Source organism: Pogonomyrmex barbatus, unplaced genomic scaffold (genome assembly GCF_055798465.1).
Source record: "Pogonomyrmex barbatus isolate J1 unplaced genomic scaffold, ASM5579846v1 scaffold13, whole genome shotgun sequence".
Classification (NCBI taxonomy): Eukaryota; Metazoa; Arthropoda; class Insecta; order Hymenoptera; family Formicidae; genus Pogonomyrmex; species Pogonomyrmex barbatus.
In genome coordinates, this window is record NW_028297109.1 from 931,803 (window position 1) to 953,233 (window position 21,431).

General features: G+C 42.3%; 5 pseudogenes; 4 read left to right on the forward strand and 1 right to left on the reverse strand.

The window, feature by feature from the left end:
* Positions 1-5,182: 5,182 nt before the first annotated feature.
* On the forward strand, positions 5,183-7,231 carry LOC148937524 (uncharacterized; annotated as a pseudogene).
* A 58-nt stretch (positions 7,232-7,289) lies between these two features.
* Positions 7,290-8,491, forward strand: LOC148937525 (uncharacterized; annotated as a pseudogene).
* A 2,744-nt stretch (positions 8,492-11,235) lies between these two features.
* Positions 11,236-13,035, reverse strand: LOC148937526 (uncharacterized; annotated as a pseudogene).
* Positions 13,036-17,852: 4,817 nt separating this feature from the next.
* LOC148937527 (uncharacterized) lies at positions 17,853-19,561 on the forward strand (annotated as a pseudogene).
* On the forward strand, positions 19,544-20,375 carry LOC148937528 (uncharacterized; annotated as a pseudogene).
* Positions 20,376-21,431: the final 1,056 nt, after the last annotated feature.

Below are 21,431 nucleotides of genomic sequence, written 5' to 3' on the forward strand. Positions count from 1 at the left end.
CGTACTCCCTCAGGTATAAAATTTTTTTTAATTATATTAGGTCCGGAACCGGTGTCTAACATAAGAGTTATGTGAGGGACTGTTTTTTGTATTTCTACCTGAACGGTCGGCACGCGACTGTGTTTATCGAGGTTTACCGCTACTGAGCGAGCGTTCGGAGCGTTTTTTATTGAGGCGCCGAAGATGTCGACGGGCGTGGAATCCGTTCGGTCCCCTGTTGCACGCCCGGCTTCGAGGGGCCGTTGGAGTTTACCGAATCTTTTGCCATTCTTCGATTATTACTTGCGATGCGCAATTCACAGTTTTCGAGGAGATGCCCTTGCGTTTTGCAATATCGGCAAAATGGTGTGTTACTATCGCTTGCAGTTCGATCCATTCTAGATCTGCAATCCCTAGCAGTGTGCCCTGCGGTGTTACAATTCTGGCAAATAATTCTGGCTTTATTTTCTGTCATGCGCAGTTCATTTTGCTTTTTCCAGCAGTTATTAGCTGAGTGTCCCTGTCTATCGCACTACTGGCAAATCAAGAGAGGCTTGTTTTGATTAGTACTACGGCATGACTTCGCGTTATGACCGGTTTTAGAGCACAATTGACAGACAATCGTATTTTCTCGTATCACGTTAACAGTTCGCCGTAATTGCGGGTCGCGCATTCGACATTTACTAGCATCGTGACCACGTTTTTTGCAAATCTGACATATTAGTATTTCGTAATTCTGCTGTGAATTTTGAATGAATTTTCTACAGTTGCTGGCTAAATGTCCGTCTTTATAACAAATTTGGCAAGTTTCGCGTTGTAAGTTTATTTTTGCGATATTACCACGCCGTAAATCTGACATCGCGCGTAATTCTCTTTCTATGCGTATCGCGTCGGCTACGGCTGCTTTAACATCCATCTGTGAATTTCTTAATATTCTCTGTTCGATCTCCGGTTTTAACCCCTTGATAAAGCATTTACACATGTCTCTTTCTAACGAATCTTTAATATTCTGTTCGGGAAGAGAAGGTCCCGAACTTCGATATGCTTCGAGTATTTGCTTCCCCAAAATTTTTACTCTATTCGCGTATGTTATTACATCTTCGTCGTTCCCTTGATAGACATCCCAATTCCCCTTGTAGTTGATAGACATTTTTCGAAGGACCGTAAATTTGTTTTAAATATTTAGTGATTTGAGCGACATTGTTAAAGTCTTGATCCTGAATAGTTCGACGTGCCTCTCCGATTATACGTTCTAATGATTTTAGCAAATTGAGGCTCAGCCTCGGGAAGCATAGATTTCGCCTCCTCGCAACCCTCGATAAAATAATTCAATGGAATATTTTGTCCATCGAAGTATGGAATGGCGTCGACGGCGTATTTTAGCGTAGCGAAAGGATTATTTTGTGCCATTTTTAAAGATTCTAGGTTTTTTGCCTTTTCGTCGAAATTATCGGAATTATTACTAGTTAATGACGTTTCGCGTGTGGAAATATTAGATTCAAACGTTTCGCAAACAGTTTCGAATCGCTCCTCCGCTATCGAAGTGTCCTCCAGAGAAAAAGTGACGTGTTTGGAAGCGAGGAATTTAGATGGAGTGGATGTGTGCACTGTTTTCGACGCGCCTGGCTTGGGTTTACCGCCACACTCTAAACCGAGTTTATAAAGTTCATCTACTTCGGACTTATTCGAACTTGACCTCGTACTCATTCCCGCTAAAGATCGCACCTTTTAAATCCCGGACGAGCCCCCAAATTTTTCAAGCTCTGTTACGTCCGTGTTCTGAACGAAAGATAATATCTCTCGTCAGGAGGAGGAGAACTCGGGTGGACGCACGGAACCTCTCCTTTTCTCGCGGAGCGACGTCGTGATGCCGATCCGCGAGTCGAACGCGCGTTAAGGGGGGCAGGGATCGGGTCAGCGTCAGCGACGTTATTACCCTTACCTGCGCCCGCGCTATTCGGCGGTCCGTTTTAGGTCAGAGAACCGAATCTCTTTGACCAGGGATGGACCTAGTGCGATCCTGAGGGAGCCGGGAACGGCGCGGGGTCAAGTTTAGGAGAGAAAAAAAAATGTTTACTACCGAATTTTGATCAATTAATTTAATAAGAAATAATAAAAGTGAGCTACAATTTTCTGTTCGTGTACATAAAAAGGTTGAAGTATTGGTAACAAAGAGAAATCTTATACATAAAAAAATATAAAAAAAAAAACGAACGCGGGCCAGGAAAATCTCTTATAATCCCAGTTGCTCAAGTTGGGGTAAAAAATTGGTGATAGCGAACATGTCTATAGGATCGGGTTGCAGGTGTGGAGGAGGATTGGGGTGCGCGGTGCGGAATGCCTTAATCGGGACGAGGTAGGGGAGAGGATCACGGGAAATGTACATAGGGACAGTATCGGTTACTGCATGCCTGGAGATTTGGTCCCAGAATTGTTTGTCAGGTTTAAATTTTCTTGGGATGAAGAAGGTGCCGGGAGGTGGATGGGCGGGAGAGCGAGGGAATTGACGGACGAGGTGAAAAAACTTCTCCACGTCGAAATTTTCCGGAGTACACCTGCTCTCGAATTCGGCTGCGGAACGGAGGGCCGAGGCGTATTGGTGGAGCGATGTGTTGGCTAGTTCCGGCTCTACTTCTACTAAGCGCTCCGCGAGTTCTTCGGCGTGGCATTCGCGACGAATCCGCTTATTTGCCTTCTCGCGACGGTGTCGCAATGCCCGTTTCGTTGGTCCGTTCCGAATGGCATTTGTTTGGTTCACTATATAAATGAAAGTCAGATAAGAGAGAAGTTGAGGAATCGAAATAAGGCAGCTTCACCGAATCAATCGGCGGCTTGCCCGGTTGGAGTGTTGTGGAATTGGAGGAGGCAGCTTCACCGAGTTAATCGGCGGCTTGCCCGGTTAGAAGGTTGTGGAAATGAATATTGTGAAGTCAGGGAAGGCAGCTTCACCGAGTTAATCGGCGGCTTGCCAATTTGGAATGTTGGAGTGGTTTTAAGATAAATAAATTGAGAGAAATAAGTAAATAAGAGGTCGCGAACCAAACTGCCAGTTACCGCGGGAAAAATGATAAGCTTGGACTTACTTTTTGTTGTAGTGGCCGGTGGCGATGGTCTAGGAATGCAATTGCCCAGGCTGGATCGTTGAATTGTTCGAGAATAATAAAGTCGCGCACAGATTCTAACTGTAATAGTTACGGAAGGTGTCGATCTCGAATGTATCAGGAAGAAGAGAGCGATCCGCTCCGAGTCGCGGTTTTTAAAAGGTTCCGGAGGGATGGGAATATCTGAGGGCGTGATGGATTTCCGTGTTGGCTTGTCAAATGATAGTTTAGGAAAATTATGAATATAGAGGAAGGAGGGAAGCGGTGTCCTATGATTTGTGGTCGTTTTTCCATTTCCAGATTTCCCAGCGAATGATAGAATTAGTTTTTAGATTATAACGGTCTCGCTTTTCCGCGCGGAGAGCGGTCAGTCGGTTACCAGGGGGAGAAGCGAGGACGTTAGAGACAGAAAGGCGAGATTAAAGTGTGAGACGAGATTGATAATAAATAACGATGTTTATTTAGCTAAAAGTGGTGCGATGGAATGCACCGAATCGTCGCGTTAAATGTTCGTGGCCGTAGACGGGCGAGGCGGCGATCGGCGTGCGGAGAATGCGTAAATACAAAATAAGAGATCGCTCGGGCGGTCGGCGCGATACTGATCGCGGTGCGCAGTTCGATGGCGCGGGGCGCGCGTGGCGGTGTCGCACGTGTTAGTCGCGGACCTTTAAATCGGCGATTTAAACGTGCACGCGTGTCGCGGGTATTGTCGCCAGGGTGGATATTTCGCGAGGTCGGCGGATCGTTGAGATCGGAGAACGGGTGTGCCCGTTCCCTGCCGAGAGTGCTCGGCTGACGGGGGGTAGGCCCCTCGTCTGTTTGCGTGAACGCCGAGTGTACTCGGCCAGCCGGGGAGAGCCCCAGCTGTGTGCGGAGAAGAAGGTGGCGGCGCCGAGTGTACTCGGCCGACCAGGGTGTACCCTGGTGCTCGGAGAGGTAGTATCGGGGAGAACCCCGGTACTCGGCGGTGAAATCTCGGAACGGCAGAGTCGGGTCGAGCGAACTCGACGCGCTGGGGAGACCCCAGCAACTCTCGGCTTGCCGTGCGAGCTACGGAGACGGCTTTCGGCCAGGCCAAGCGAACTTGGCGCGTTGGGGAGAGCCCCAACAATCTCAGGCTTGCTGCCGGTTTCGGAAGATCGTTTCCTCGAGGCGAGCTCTCGGAGACGATCTAGGAACAGGAGTAAACGGAGCGTGAGTGAGTGATTTTCTGTGGAGAGCGATGCCTTTTTATATCCGAGATCGACCTCGGTATTTTCGGTCGGATGGGTCGGATTGGTCGATCTCGGGGTTAGCATCCCTCTCCCCAGGAGCGGAAAAAAAGGATCGGGGAGATGATTGGTTTTTTGGGTAGGGAAGGAATTCGTAGGGAAGGTAGCGGCGGGGTGCGGGGTGGTTGCGCGCTTGTGGACGCGGTCGTGGCGCGGTGCGGGACGCTCGCTCGGTTGCGTGGCGCGGCGTCGGTGCGGTGCGGGACGCTTTCGCGTTCGGTGGTACGGTGCGTGGCGCGGCGCGGGGGGCGTTCGCGCTTGTTGACGCGACGCTTGGCGCGGTGCGGGGAAATACCACGAAAACATCGTGTTTTCGCGGTATTCTCCGACGCTTTCGGAGTTCGCGTGTACAAGAAATTAAAAAAGGAGGCATTGCTGCCTCTTTGCGGCCACTGCCGCACTCCGCCTGATGTTCGGCGGTCCCCGACGGATGGTCGGTCGGGGGAAATCCGGAGGAGGAACGGAGCGGAAGGATGCGCTCCGTTACAAGATAGATAGAATTTATTAATAAAAATTCTCCCGCTAGTTCACACTCTTAATCGCTCATTGGTGTGCCAGCCAACGGCCACTAATCAGTTTTTCTTGATTGTGCTTTTTGTGTTTCCCCACCAATGTGGGGAGTGTCATCCCCGAACGATCCAACGCGTTTCTTATCCGTTAGGAATTTGCTTTTGTTAATATTAATTTTTTATATTGGTAAGTCGTAAACTTGTCGGCGCCGACAAGGCTGTTTACCAAGGATTTTTTGATAATGAGACATATCTCGGGAGAATGATTGTTTATTTAGAGTTTTTTTTTGTTTGATCGGGTTATTTTTGTTTGATCGTTCGAAGTGCCCGTTTATGGATTAGCAGCCGTTAAATTTTTCCTTCCCGAAAGAGAAGAATTTGTGAAGTCCCCCGGACGTAACACTATTAATATATTAAAATATATAAAATGTATAAGAAAGATTTGTGATAATGAAATTTACTGTTTTTTGTACGCCTCATTCTGTTTAATCGAAGTGTAATAATTCACAGAGCTTCTTTTGTACATTTTTTCAAGAGGTGTTTTTTTTTATAGAGGTATAGATTGTCCGTCTTTCACAGAGCGATTAATGCAACAATGATTGTTAAAGTTCTTTTTAATTTGTATACCCCTCTATTCCTTTTTCGACGGTTTACGCGAGATGTGAAATATAACCCTCATTAAAATAGCAATTTTTGCATAAGCGCCGACAAATGGCAGCTGCGATGAGATTATACAGAATAAATCTACTTTAGGCACGTTTTCGTACATCATTCGATATATGATATAACTGTAGATACTGCAACATTTGCAATAATATTAGCGCCAATATATGGCTGCTACGATGAATTTCGCGTAAATATCTTTATCATGTCACAATGAGATCACCTCACGTATTGCAAATTTGCAAATCCACATAGGTCAACGGTACGAAATATATATATTTTTTAAGAACAATTGATGTTTTTCGCTATGAGATCGGACACGTGTTAAAATTACAAACTTGCAATTTCATGTAGGTTAATGGTATGAAATATGATATTAAGAACACGTTGGGCACGTCACAACGTGTCCTGCGATGAGATCATTGTGTTAAAAACGCAATTGTTGCATTTTCACATAAGTCAAGAATAAATTCTTTATATATCATTTGATACATTCTGAAATTAAATGCCACATGCGAAAATATTCTAAAGGAGATACAACCATCATTGGTAAGATATAATAAAAAGACTGTGACACGTTCTGTCATTAGTCAAATTGTAAGTTGAGAGTTGTACATCAAAGAAGATAATTAATATGGAGCAAACCGAGAGTGTTCTTTTGGAACAATCTATCCGATTGAATTCGAGAGAAGAGTACATCGCGTGAGAGCAACGATGCGACAAGTATATCGAGTCGCTAGAAGAGCATGGTCGAATTAAACGCCCGCGATTATCAATTAGTATTAGGCAATCATTGGTCGCACGGATAGCGTGACTCGAAAGATTCGGTACGCCAACGATTCGTGACCGCGGGTGCTGGATACAGCGCAGACCTCAGGTGACGCGAGATTAATACGGCGTTTGAAAGCCGTATTTTGACTGGTGCGGTCATTAATACGAAGCACATCGAACCTCGCCAATTTCTCGAGGATGCGAAGAACATTGTGTTTGAGCGTGTGTAAAATATCATGCAGAAACATAACAATATCAAGGTGAATACAGTATTTAATGGTGAATTTGTTGCGAATAATAAACGTGTAAATAAAAGTGTCAACACGAGAAACTGTAAATTCTTTCATTCGTCCAATTTACACGAGTGGTACGAGTTGCGCGTTATTGAGCCTACCTTGGCATCCCTAGAAGAATTTCAGGAACGCGATAGCGGATGGGCATTGTTGCGTATACTCAATTTGACTGTTAATATAAACAAACACAATCCTCTGCACGCAGGATGTTACATTCAGTTACCACGGGAAATTATGATGAAGAGAGCGGTGATTAACGTACAATCTACAGACAATGCGTGTTTTGCATGGTTAATGGTTGCGGCTCTGCATCCAATTGAAAGAAACACAGAATAAGAATCCTCGTATCCACATTATACGTCGGTACTCAATTTTCAAACATTGAGTTTCCAATGACGTTGGAACAAATTAAAAAGTTTGAATTTCTCAACAACATATCCATAAATGTATACTGCATCGAAAAGAAGAAAGAACTTTCGATCTTTCTGACATGTCTTACCAATACGAAGAAGGAAAAGCATGTCAATCTGCTATACGTGCAGGATCCGCGGGACCATAACGCGGGACATTTCGTGTGGATCAAAAATTTGTCCCGCCTCATAGGCATCAAAAAAGCACACAGGAAATTTTTTTGTGACCGGTAAGTATACATATTTTAATAAGTTGGGAAATATTTTATACTCGTTTAAAAAAAACTAAAATAATTATGTTTCTTGCAGATGTTTACACTATTTTAGCATGAGTGAAAAATTGGAGGCTCACATTATAGACTGTACAGAGATGAACGACTGTGCTATCAGATTATCGAGTGAGGACAACAAGTGGCTCAGTTTCAACAATTATAACAGGAAAGAACGAGTTCCGTTTATCGTATACGCGGACTTGGAATGCACCCTGGAGAAGACAGAAAATGAATATCCGAAAACATCAAGCTATGCGTACCAACACCATCGGGTATTTAACATAGGCTATTATGTACGCTGCTCGTACGATAACTCACTATCCACATATCGGTTTCGTCGCGATAAGGATTGCGTCGTGTGGTTTGCCGAGGAACTCAGAAATTTAGCGCATCGCGTAAAAACTATTTTGTTCCACTAATGTCCCTATGGCAAATTTTACGCGAGAAGATTGGGAAAAATTTAATAACGCTATGTACTGTTACGTGTGCGAAAAACCATTCGCTCTAGATGACATGCGGGTACACGATCATTGTCATCTAACTGGTCGATTTAGAGATCCCGCGCATTCAAATTGTAATTTAAATTACAAAGACTCGCGTTGCATTCCCATAGTTTTTCACAATTTATCCGGGTATGACGCGCATTTTATCATTACGGAAATAGCTACGGCATATGAAGGACGAATAGAATTACTTCCGATAACAAAAGAAAAATATATTTCGTTTACAAAAAATGTCAAAGAAGACGGAAGACAAAAATGATCAGAAAAATTGTGTTAAATTACGATTTATTGATTCATTCAAATTTCTCAATACCAATTTTAACAAACTGGCATCCTTCTTGAGTAAAGATAAGGTACAAATATTGCAATGCGAGTTTCAAAATTTATCGACACAAGATTTTAATTTACTGACGCGAAAAGGTATCTTTCCGTACGAATACATTGACTGCGTCGAAAAATTGAAGGAGTTATGTTTACCATAACGCAAATCATTTTACAGTTCATTGACAGGTGACACCGTGTCCGAGAGCGATTACGCGCACGCCGGCAACATATGGCAGCGGTTCTCCATCCAAACGCTCGGCGAATACAGTGATTTATATCTCAACACTGCCATCTTGTTGTTGGCTGATATCTTTAAAAATTTTCGTGATAGTTGCATCGCGAGTTATGGACTCCTGCGTACTATTATACCCTACCGGGTTTTACGTGGGACGTAATGTTGAAGCATACTCGTGTCAATTTCGAACTGCTCACCGACATCGATCATGTTCATCGAACGCGGTATACGCGGTGGTCTAAGTTAATGTTCCAGCCGATACGCACGAGCCAACAACAAGTACACGCAGTCATACGATCCATCGAAACCATCATCGTATCTTATGTACTTTGACGTTAACAATTTGTACGGTTGGGCAATGTGTCAACCATTGCTTTACACAAATTTTCGATGGATCGTCGACGTGTCCAATTTTAACGTAAACGCAACCACTGGATTATCGGTTACTCGCCTATCCGTTACATTCTCGAGGTAGATTTAGAATACCCGGAATATCTTTACGACGCGCACATTAATCTACCGTTTTGTCCAACGCGCGATAAACCATCCGGTAAGCGACAGGACAAACTCCTCGCAACCTCACCTTGTACGAGAAACGTTATGTCATACATTATCACCTACAGCAATGTATTCGTCACGGTCTTTGCGTTATAAAAATACATCGCGTATTACAATTTTCGCAATCTTCATGGCTCTGGGAGTATATCGAACTCAATACGAAATTTAGAACACTCGCTAAAAATGATTTCGAGAAAAATTTATATAAATTGATAAACAACGCGGTCTTTGGCAAAACCATGAAGAATATGCGCAATCACGTCGACGTTAAACTTTTTAACAAAATGGGAGGGAAGATATGGCGCGGAGGCAATGATCGCGAAACCAAATTTCCACAGTCCAAGCGTTTTTTCAGAGAACTTGATCGCGATCGAATTGCGTAAACTCGAGGTGAAGTTCGACAAACCAATCTATGTAGGTATGTGTCCTCGATATATCAAAGACATGTTTGTATGAATTTCATTACGATTACATGTCACTATTGTATGGCGAGAAATATAAAGTAATGTACATGGATACCGATAGTTTAATTTATCACATCGAGTGTGACTACGTCTACGATATCATGAAACGTGATATTGAAAGATTCGACACGATTATGCGGTTGATAATGTATATGGTATTCCACTTGCTAATAAAAAGATACCAGGTTTGATGAAGGACGAAAACAATTATGACTGAATTCGTAGGGTTTAGAGCAAAAATGTACGCCTTGCGTATTGATGGAAAAAATGATACGAAAAAAGTGAAAGGCATCAAGAGTAACGTAGTAACAAAATCGATAACATTTGATGATTACACACAGTTTGCGAGACGAGACTGAAATAACACGACAGTCTTGTATAAGATCAAAATTGCATAAAGTATATACGATATCCGAAACAAAAATTGCTCTAAGTCCGTACGATGATAAGCGATACATTGTATCCGACTCTACCGACACACTGCCATGGGGACATTATAAAATATCGTCATAATACATATCTTATAAATAAAAAACTCATTTATTTTGTATAATATATATTTATATATTGTAAATAAAAATTCATTTTACTTCTATAATAAATTGTACATATATAATGTATAATTGTAATACATGTATAAAGAAACTTGTAATAAATTTATTTTACACGTTATTTTTGTGTATCCATGAATTGTGCGAATTATCAAATCACAACCATTTAACATAAACCTCGTTCCCCCTTTTGCCTAATACTTTTTCAACGAGATACACGTCGAGGTTTACAACGCGATGCAATTCGTATTCGTAGAATCCTCCAGCGATTGATTTTCCATAATCTTGCAATAGATACGTCATGGGATTAGTTTTCTGAACTTTGATGATCTTAAACACCTCCATGGTCCAATTTGGTGTATAACCTTTTTCAAATATTGTCTTGAATTTACTCACATGTACCGAATCGCCTGTTTTGAATCGTGCGGGTGCAGCAATTTTTATGTGATTAAACACTGTGGTCAAGAGTTTGTCTGCGATTGCGGGGATAACGATGGGTCGCATATCGATAATTCGATGCTTTCGCGTATTATACGCCGAGACAAGACGTGTAACAAGTCGGGCCATCTATAATTGCCATTATGAGTAAACATCTTCCACATGTCATTTTTCAACGTGCGATTGAACCGTTCGACGATTGATGCTTTCATTACAGAATATGTTGAATAGTAATTAATATCGTATCTCTTTATGACTTTTTGTACATTTGCATTATAAAATTCCTTTCCTCTGTCGGTCTGCAAATTTTTCGGACATCTTCCATCGTCTCAATCATTATCTTTTCGCTCTTGCAACTTCGTCTCCACTCTTGGTCTTGAGCGGTACGGCCCATGCGTGCTTACTCAGCACATCGATAATAGTAAAGATATAGTGGTAACCTTTGTTGAATCGCGTATAAGGTCGCATTTCTACATCTGCCTGCCATAGGTCATCGTACCCGCATACTATGACACGTCTTCGTGGAAAATTTCTTTTCGCCGGAGCGTGCAGTTCCTCCACTAGCCACTGCTTCTCAGAATTTTTCTTCTTCTCGAACATCACGACACGAAAATAACACAAAATTTGGTGTATATTCTTATCTACGTACTCTCGGTGCGATGAGTAATCATCATTTGTCGAAGCTCGTTTAAAATAATCTGCATGTCCTTTTGGAACGTAATCAATTTCTTCTCGATTTCGTTCTGTCGATCCTTCAAAATTTGTACATTATGTTCCACGTACCGTTTGTTTATAACGTCGCCATCATCTACCGATAACACTACACGTCGAATTTTGCGTGACTTTGCATCAAAGTCGGCTGCGACCACGCAAAGAGCGTTATCACGCACGTAATTTCTGACTAATCCACTCCATTGGTAGTATGGTTCCGCTCCGCTTCTTCCAAGTGATGTCCCAAACTTGTTGATTGGCATTTCGACACTTGTTAAATGACTCATTTCCTTGACACGCGGTTCAATTTATAATGAGATCAGCTTCAACAAGTTCCTCGATAATTGACTGTATCTCATTGTCGTGAGCGTTGTGTCCAGCTTGGCGCGAAGCCTCGAGTAATCGGAGACGATCTACAAGTTCATTTGGATCATCCCAATGCACGTAATCGATGGCATTATCGTTTAGTGTCATGACACGTGATATACCTACCTTTTGGGGTAGAAGGGGTGCGATTACATATTTGTATTTGTATCCTTTATTACCCATAACTGGATTAAGCATATTATGATTACGTATATGCGCGTTTGTCAGTAGCAAAATATCTTTGTATTTCTGTTTATCTTCTTCAGTGTACAATTCATCGTCAGGTACTTTTTTAAAAATTAACTCGTAAAGACCTTCCGTTCCCAAGTATCTTATTCCGTTTATAAATATATTGTCATCTTTGCTTACATCGAAACACTTATCACCAAGCATCAATTCATCGTTGGTGAAACACCATAAATGTTATCTATATCTTTGTTTCCGGTTAAAATAGCTCCCATGTACTTTTGTCCTAGTGGACCGAAATGGTTTTGCAACGTTTCTAAACCTTCCGAGGTTTGTAACTGACGTTGAATAGACATCACCAGTGACTCGTTGGTAGTTTCAAAAACATCTTCGACAGGTAAAATATTGTTCGAAGGCTGTTCATATGGTGTTGCATGATGTGTGACATTAATCGGAACAGAGGTCATCTGATATATCCGATAAAGCGTTTGATCGTTTTCGTGGAATAGAAGTTATCAGTGAATCATCTAAATTTTGCGACCGTTTTCGTTTTGTCTCCCTTGTCACATTAGACTCCATCTTATAGTTAGGTTCTTCACCGCCAGTATTTTCAACAATTTGAATCAAAGGTTCGACAATCGGTTTGAACTGTCTTTCTAAAGCAATATCCTCTTCCATCTTACCCGTTTTTAAGGCGCGATACTTCTTGCGAATTGAATCGCTTGTTTTCGCAATCTGCTTTACTATCTTCTCGCGATCTCTAATCTCCTCGTTATTATCTATTTTCGTAAACGTTGTCTAGTCGACGTATCAATAACAAACTAACAACATTATAGTATCGCAAAATCGTTAAATTCTTTTCTGTATCGTCCATTAGCAAGCGTGCTGTCTTTGTCTATCACTACGAAACCATATTTTTGTTGCCAACAACTGCGACACAATTCACAGAAATCCTCGTAGGACATGTCAGTGTTTACGTGATTGTTGTATACATGTTTTAGATTGGTATCATCTTGTTTAAATAGAATCAACAGATTTGCATTGTCGCGTATAAGATGCTTGGGTATCTTTACATACGTCTGACAGAGATAAAAGCAATCAATGTCAGCGTGACGGCCCATTGCAAAGTACTCTCTTACTGTATCTTGCTTGTCGCACGCCATGTCATCAAAGATAAAGATGGAATTCGGAAGCGCTTCGCTCGGTGGAATGACGTCGCTATTATTGGAGAATGTAAAATAACCAATTTCTTCTATCGATGTTAATAAATTTTCCAAGTATCGATATTTCGATTGCTGCAGCGATTTAGAATATATGTACACGTTTTCAAAGCGTACACTATGTGGATTTTCCAGCAAACTTATCAACACATTTGTTTTGCCACAATTTGACGGTCCACATATGATATCACGTATAGAAATAGGAAGCATGTTTCCATGTTTGCGTGTTTTCCTTTCAAGTTGTACTTTGTCGTCTAAATTAATCACTCTGATCGTCTGTGATTGTCGCACGAATTGCATTTTGTCTCCCTACAACGACAATAACTGAAAACGGTGTAGAAAAAGCGGATCTTAATATTTATAGAGGAGTACGGAGCGAAACCGCTCAGTAATCAAAATGTTTCTTATCGTGTCAGATAGCTGCAATATTTACAATATAACATCCGAACAGTTACAATATATACCGAAAGTTGTTTTACTACGAGAATTTCAAAACTGCATAGATCTGTTATGGGACAAGCTGTCCGAGCATATAAAGACGGATTTGGAAGTTCGAACCTATCGTCGCTGCGACGAATATTATAACCAATCGTGGCAACGCACACACATCGACGGTCCAACACCGTTGATAAAGAATTGTGACGAATGTCAACGAGAGGCAGAGGTCTGTTAAATCGAGCGATAAATGCGCTTCCTTTCAAATTGCATATCCCCGGATATCAATTTTGCGGTCCTGGAACGCATTTAGAAAAGCAGTTGGCTAGAGGCGATCGAGGAATTAATATATTGGATGCTGCATGCCGCGAACACGATATAGCTTACTCACAAAGCAATGATCTCGCTAAACGACACGTAGCCGACAATATACTCGCCGCAAAAGCGCGAAAACGCATCACCGCGAGAGATTCGATTCTGGGTGAAAGAGCTGCCGCCGCAGCTGTCTGGGCGGCCATGAAGGCCAAGACAAAAATCGGCATGGGTTTGAAAATAAAGAAGAAGCCGATGAAGAAAGCAATGAATAAAAGAATAAAAGAATACTTCCAGTAGCGAAACGCGGTGGTATCTTACCTATCCTGCTATTGTTGAGAGTTCTCGGTTCATTGGTTGGTGGAGCGGCGGGAATCGCTAAGGCAGTGAACGATAACAAAGCTGTCAACGTCAACTAGAAGAATTGAAATGTTATAATCGTGCTATGGAAGGTCATGGACTTTATCTCCGTACAAGCGTGGACGAGGTGTCTCTTTAAGAAAAAAAAAACGCCAAAGAGACGTTAAAAATTCCTAAAGGTATAACTATCAACATACAACTACAATAATTGGCAACGCATTCCGTATTTTAGAGGTGTTTTTATGCGTACTACCTTACCTACAGGAGTACATCGAAACGAGAGCGGTATCTTGAATTTATTAGGTGTACAAAAAAGTTCTAAGTTTTAGATTTCATACACCCAAAATAACAATTTAAATTTTATATATCTTCCCGCCCTTTTGCGGTTTTAAAGCATTGACATTTGGCCTTCTAAAATGCCATACGGTTTGGCGTTTGATGCACATAACCTCAAAAATCAGTAGTATTCACGATGGCAACAACAAAAGAGCATATTCGATTTTCCATCCACTTCGCGTTTCACCTGAAGAAAAATGCTGCTGAAGCCACTGCAATGATTTGTGCTGCATGGAGAGAACGCTGTAAGTCATACTACATGTAAAAGATGGTATCAAAAATTTCGCTAAGGAGATTTCAGTCTTGAAGATGAACCGCGTGCTAGACGCCCTCAAAAGATTGAAACGGACGAATTGCAAGCACTGCTGGATATAAACTCTGCGCCAACTGAAAAGGAGCTTGCAGAACAGCTTGGCGTTACGCAGCAAACCATTTCTGTATGTTTACATACGATGGGAAAGGTTCAGAAGGAAGGCAGATGGGTTCCGCATGAATTGTCCTATGGGATGTGGCACTTGGTGGTCACCAGTTTATTGTCGCCTATTTGTGGTGGCGTGTTGTTGGCTGTTGATGTGTAGCTGGAATATTGTGCTTGGTGGGGTGGATAACGATTGTGTGTGTGCGTTGCGTCTCGAGAGTCTCGAGCGAGTGTGTGGCCTGCTGCACTGCGTCGCTCGTAATCGGCTGTGAAAGCTGGTTCTCGGTCCGAGGGGAATATCTATCCTCGACCAGCTGTGTGGCGGACCAACGGTGTGAGTGTTAGCACCAAGCAAAGCGGAAAGTTTTATCAGCCAAGTATCGCTATGCGTTGAATAATAGGAGCGCAAGCTGAAGGATATGTGAAGGTTGCATGCACACTAACAATCAAGGAACGCTGAGTTAATTAAAAGCCATTATATTTTTGTAAACGCAAAAGAAAATGCTACAAAGGCAGGCGGGACTTGATTTGGGTCCCGCGAGAGAAACGTGTGGGCGACTCGGTCGCGTCTGTCTCTGCGCGTGCGCGCGCAAGTTCCTGTAGCCGCTCCCTGCGCCTCTCACGAGCCCCGGCTCCTCCTCGGCGCGGCCGGGAAGTAAGTGTTGGAGGCTTGATCTGGGCCGGTGGTAGTCTGCGTGGCGGCTTCGGTATAGAAGCAGCAAGTGTCACGGCGTGGCGGTTGATGCTGCACGTGGCCGAGCTCGGTGGCGCAGAGTTGCCACGGCCTATCCTGTGGCGCGCCGAGTTCCAGAGAGCGGCCAGGAGTCGGTGGCCGCTCGGGTGCTGTTGCGCTCGAGGAAGTCGACGGCCTCGATACGTCCCCTGCGGGCGGAGTCGGTGGCCGGAGCAGGCTGTCCTCGGAGGAGGAAACCGACCCGAATAGGTCCAGAAATCGTTGCTTGCAGCGACCGGTTGGGCGCCTAGTTCGTCGTCCGGCGATTCGTCCCTCCTCGTCGGTGCACGGCGAGGGAGGTGTATGCCCAGGGATAGCGGCGTGGATGGCCACGCGGTCGGCGGCGGCGAGCGTTGTGGTGCCGGTGCCTTCTGGATGGTGGGCAGCGTCGATCGTCCCGGGGATGGCGAGTCGTCGTGGACGGCCCCTAGAGAGGAGGCACGCTGGCGAAGGTCCTCCTGTTGAGCAGCGGCTCCCCGAGTTGATGGAGATCGGCGTGCTGAGACTGCGGCCTGGAGCAGGTCGCCCGGACACAGGCGGATTGGGCGGCGTCGCTGGCCGCGAGAGACCTTCCTGGACGTGTGGCTGCGGCGTACACGGCTGACCGGAACACGTCCGTGAGGAGAGAGGCGAGATGGATATGGCGGCATTCACGGCCGTCAGAGGTAAAGCCGGAAGGATGGCGGCGTTCACGGCCGTCAGAGGTAGAGCCGGAAGGATCTGGCGGCGTTCACGGCCGTCAGAGGTAAGGCCGGTATGGCGGCGTTCACGGCCGTCAGAGGTAAGGCCGGAAGGGTATCCGCGGCGTTAACTGCCGCGGGGAGTACGACTGAATGTTGGTCGGTGATTTCCAGCAGGCAAAAACTGCCGTATGATGATCAATGAGACCAGGACTGGCCTCTAGAGCTCAGAGGGCGTCGCAGTGCAGCTCGTACCAGTAACTGGTTCGAGGCGACTGAGGCGAAGAGCGATGCCGAGTGCCGCTCTTATATAGCTCCGCTGTAGCGTTTCAGACACGAGAAAGTGATTTGTCGATTCGCCATCTAGTGGCGGGCGCGCGAACCACCATGCTGCGCGGGACTGCGCGCGACGGTGTGTCGATGGTGCGTTCGCGAGGCAGTGACCGCCATAGTCTGAAGACAACAAAAATCGTCGGCGTGACACTGCACTCACAAAGTCCCGGAAAAAAGATTTTCTGCACAAAATCATTATAGGCGATGAAAAGTGGATTCTTTATGATAATCCTAAACGAAAATCATGGGTTGACCCTGGTCAACCTTCGACATCGACGCCAAAGCCCAATATCCACGCCAAGAAGGTTTTACTCTGTATCTAGTGGGATTGGAAAGGTGTGTTGTATTATGAGTTGTTATAACCGGGTGAAATAATCACGGCAGACCGCTACCAACAACAATTGACCAATTCGAGCGATACATTAGAAGAAAAGAGGCCATTTACTGGCCAAGGACGTCGTAAAGTGATCTTGCTTCATGACAATGCTCGACCACATGTTGCGAAAGCGACTCAGGATATCTTTGCGTTAGGCTGGGAACTTCTCCCGCACGCGGCGTATAGCCCAGACATGGCGCCTTCCGATTACTATCTATTTCGGTCGCTGCAGCATCATTTGACCGATACACATTTCGTGATATTTGAAGAGATACGAAAATGCATTGATGACTTTATCGCTTCGAAGCCGGTGAGCTTCTATCGTCAAGGAATTCGCAAGCTACCCGAAAGATGGCAAAAGGTCGTTGATGCAAACGGGGAATATTTCGCTGATTAATATTTTTTTGTTTGTTTTTGAATAAAGATTGAATTTTACAAAAAAAAGCTCAGAACTTTTTTGTACACCTAATAGATAATGCTGAGGGACCAGGTACTCATTGGGTAGAGCAAAGAGAGGGGATCAAGCTATTTATTTTGATAGTTTTGGCAATCTTCGACCACCGAAGGAATTGGTACGATATCTAGAAAAGACATACATCGAATATAATCGCACAGCATATTAACGGTATGATCAAAGCAATTGTGGACAACTATGCCTGCAGTTTCTGAAGGCAATTGACAATCAATTTAAAAACCGACATTGCGTTGTATAAAGTTAGTATTCGATTAAATATGTCACTAACGTTTATATTGACCGGTAAGAATAGTCTGCTCTCGGTAAGCTACTTTCCAGCCATAGATTTGAGCGATTGATTACGAACTCGGTCTGGCAGATTTTGAAACGTACCACGCAATATCGAATATAACATTGTCTAATAACAAATTTTACTTTGACCAAGACGACAAAAAAATTGTCATTTCCGAAGGATCGTACGAACTGCATGATATAAGCAGATATTTAAAACGTGCAATATTACAATATCCTCGTCTCAACGATGTTGTGAAAAAGAAGATGCTCGAAAGAGAAGATGAAAGGAACGAGTACACTGATTACTCGAGCTAATAACAATACAATGAAGAGCGAGATCAAGTGCGCTTATTGAATAAATTTCATCAAACCTGACAACATTGGACCGCTGCTTGGATTTTCGTCGAATCGTATGGAGCCGCAACAATGGCACGAATCAGACATACCGATAAATATCATCAACGTAAATATTATTCGTATAGAATGCAATATGACCGCTGGTGCGTACACAGCAACGACAAGTGCATACATACGATACATGAGTTTTCACCGAGCCTGCCGCCAGGATATAAAATATCGGAAACGCCGACACAAATCATTTACCTTCCGATCATCGCACGGAGCATTACAGATTTAATGATACGCATTGATGGATCAAGACGGATTGCTCGATTTTCGCGGAGAGGAAATCAGGAATTAGATGCATATACTCAAACGACAGCGATAACAAGGGTGTTGAATGAAATGCTAGTGTTGAACGAGCAGGTGAAACAAATAAAGGACACAATTTTTGAGGCGACGACTAAGAATACTAAATCATACGGTAAAAAGAAACTTAACATATCCAACGTTAAATTTTTAAGATCATTAGGATTCATCGTTCGAAAATTGATTGATATCTTAAATATTGGAAATGAGCCGGTCTTTGACGATCGCATCATCAAGATTGAGACTCACACGTACAATCCGTACGCAAACACGACGTTTAGACATAACGATGAAATAAGAATATCTATATATCAGCAAGATTTGTACATCTTGCCATGCGAAAGCTTTCTCTATGTCGAAGGAAAATTGACGATAAAGAAGAAAAATAATGAATCAGTGACAACTCTTGGAAACAATTGTGTAGTATTTATGTTTGATAAAATTTGATACGAACTCAATGGTGTGGAGATTGATCGCAACAGAAACGTCGGAATAACCAATACAATCAAGAATTATGTATCGCTGACGTATGACAAGGTGCTAATTTTGCGAAACGCAGGATGGGATATTTCATCGACCATATCGGAAGGATACTTTAATTTTTGCGTACCACTCAATCTGTTGTTTGGCTTTTGCGAAGATTACAAACGTGTGGTTGTTAACGCTCGTCACGAATTGATACTGATACGAGCGCGCAGCGACAACAACTATATGGTGGGAGTTTTGACGATGGAACCGGAAATAGAATTATTCAAAGTACAGTGGCGATGCCTCATGTAATGTTGAATGAAATCAATAAACTATCTTTGTTGCGAGCTTTGGAAAGTGGGCGATATCTGAGCATGGGTTTTCGCTCGTGGGATTTATACGAGTATCCTTTATTACAAAGTACAACCAAACATTCATGAGCTATAAAAACGTCGACTCAGCTAGAGAAACCGCGTATGTTATCTTTGCTCTGCAGGCGGGCCGAAAGAATAACGTGTCTGAAGATGTTACAATATTCGATGACTGTAAATTGACCAATGTGAAACTTTATTTAAATTCCGAATTTTATCCGTACGACGACTTAAATCTAGATTTTAACAAAAATAGATACGCCATCCTTTTTGACATATATGCACATAAATCATATTACGGATATGATTGTTACGAAACGTTTTTCACCTTTAGGAACATTTTTGACAAAAGGACCTATTGTGGTCATTGATTGCTCGCGACAACGAGTCCATCAAGAGCGCTACTGTAGATGTACGAATAGAATTTGATTGTAAAGAAAATGTACCGCCGAATACTATTGTGTACCGAGTACCGCTTATTGTCTCATCTTGCACGATCGCGTTATTGAGTATTGCCCATTATCCAATGTAGTATGCAAGATTATAACAACGTTTGCAAATATCCCTTCTTTTTTAATATAAGAAAGGAATAAAAATCCGATATATTTGTCGATGGAGCGTAGTCTCAAAGGAATTGTTTTTTCATAATCGTTCGTTTGCGGATCTGCAAGGATTCGTCATCGGAAGGAGATTTGTCGTGAAGGAAGTGGCTGTGTTGAGAAAGGGGACAATTCTCTCTTATTATATTTTTGCAAGTCCTATACTATGGCATCTCCTTACAAAATCCAAATCTTGCGCTTCCTGGTTGATTGCAAATCATCATGGCTTGCGATGGGAAAACGGAATGATTCCATATAGCATGGCGGAACGTTTGATTACAACAGCTGTGATTGACGGAAGATGAAGCTTTCATATACGTTAAAGGATGTCAGAAAAAAGAATGGTTAACAAATATCGATAGCGATTATTTTAAATACATTTTGTAACGCGTATGATGTCACCATCGAAACCTTGGATATTGATTATAAAGATTTAGAATCATTGAATAATCTAGATGTTAACAATACTTTTCGATGTGTAAAACATTCGAAACATTGCGTGTTACAAAATGTATTTAAAATATTTAACTGGTGGTTACAATGCCAGAAAGAAAAATTTTAAAAATAAAAAATATTTAAACATTAATATGTTGTATTCCTTTACCCTATCCATGTATATATTGTAGTTTAGATGCTAAATATAAATATAAATGCAAAAACTGCTAGCTTAACACAAATGAAAGTACATACACATATATAACATATGAAATTGAGATATATAACATATGAAATTGAGATATATAAACGAAAGAGACCGAGACTTTTGTCAGTAATTGAGATATATAAACGAAAGAGAGAACGAGACTTCTGAATCTACTGTTAGAAATTAAAGATATTATGGCTGATAATAATGTTATATTAATTAACGATGAAGAAGTAATGGCAAATAATCAAAACGAAATCGAAGTGATAGATTTAGTGAATAAAGAAGTGATAGTAGCAAATCAAGAAGAAATTGAAGTGATTGATTTGGTAGATGAAGATAATATTGAGGATGAAGTTATGGACATTGAAGATGAAAATGACGATGATGATGATAATGTTGTTGATGACATTGATGATGATAGTGATGACAACGATGATGCAATGAATATTGATGAAGAAGTGCTCGAAGACTCTGATTATGACAGTGATGATACTGACTTTAATATGAGTTTCGAACATAAACTCTTGAATCAACGTGAAATTAATGCAGTAAATGAACTAAGAAGAATGTGCCGCATTACATTTTACTATTTAGCAGGAAATTCTAGTTCGAGATTTTGTACAGAATGTTTTGTGAGAATTAGAGACTTGTATTCGCATATTAATGTTCTTCGTATATACGAAATTGACTCTTTTGGCACAATGGAAGGACTATTTTGTACCGAGTGTAGAACTCCGCTATATCAAATAATGTTGTGTGATATGCGTTCTATATGTGTAAATTAAATAGAACACATAAATGCTACATATAAATTATAAAGATACGTATGAATATTTATTTTAAATTTACAATTTTTTAAATTTTAAATAACTTCTTTGTTTTTATTTGTTATAATCAGTGAAAAAAGAAGACGTTAACATAAATCTCGCGATGTCAACCCGTATTTTTAAAAGATAAGAAAGATGCAAAGCGTATCATGTATCAGCGGCAAGACGAAGGAGTGTCATCTTTAACCATCAGTAGATGTTCAGACTCGATTCATCAAGTATTAAGTGCAAGTTCTACTGATTGAATACTAAGTGC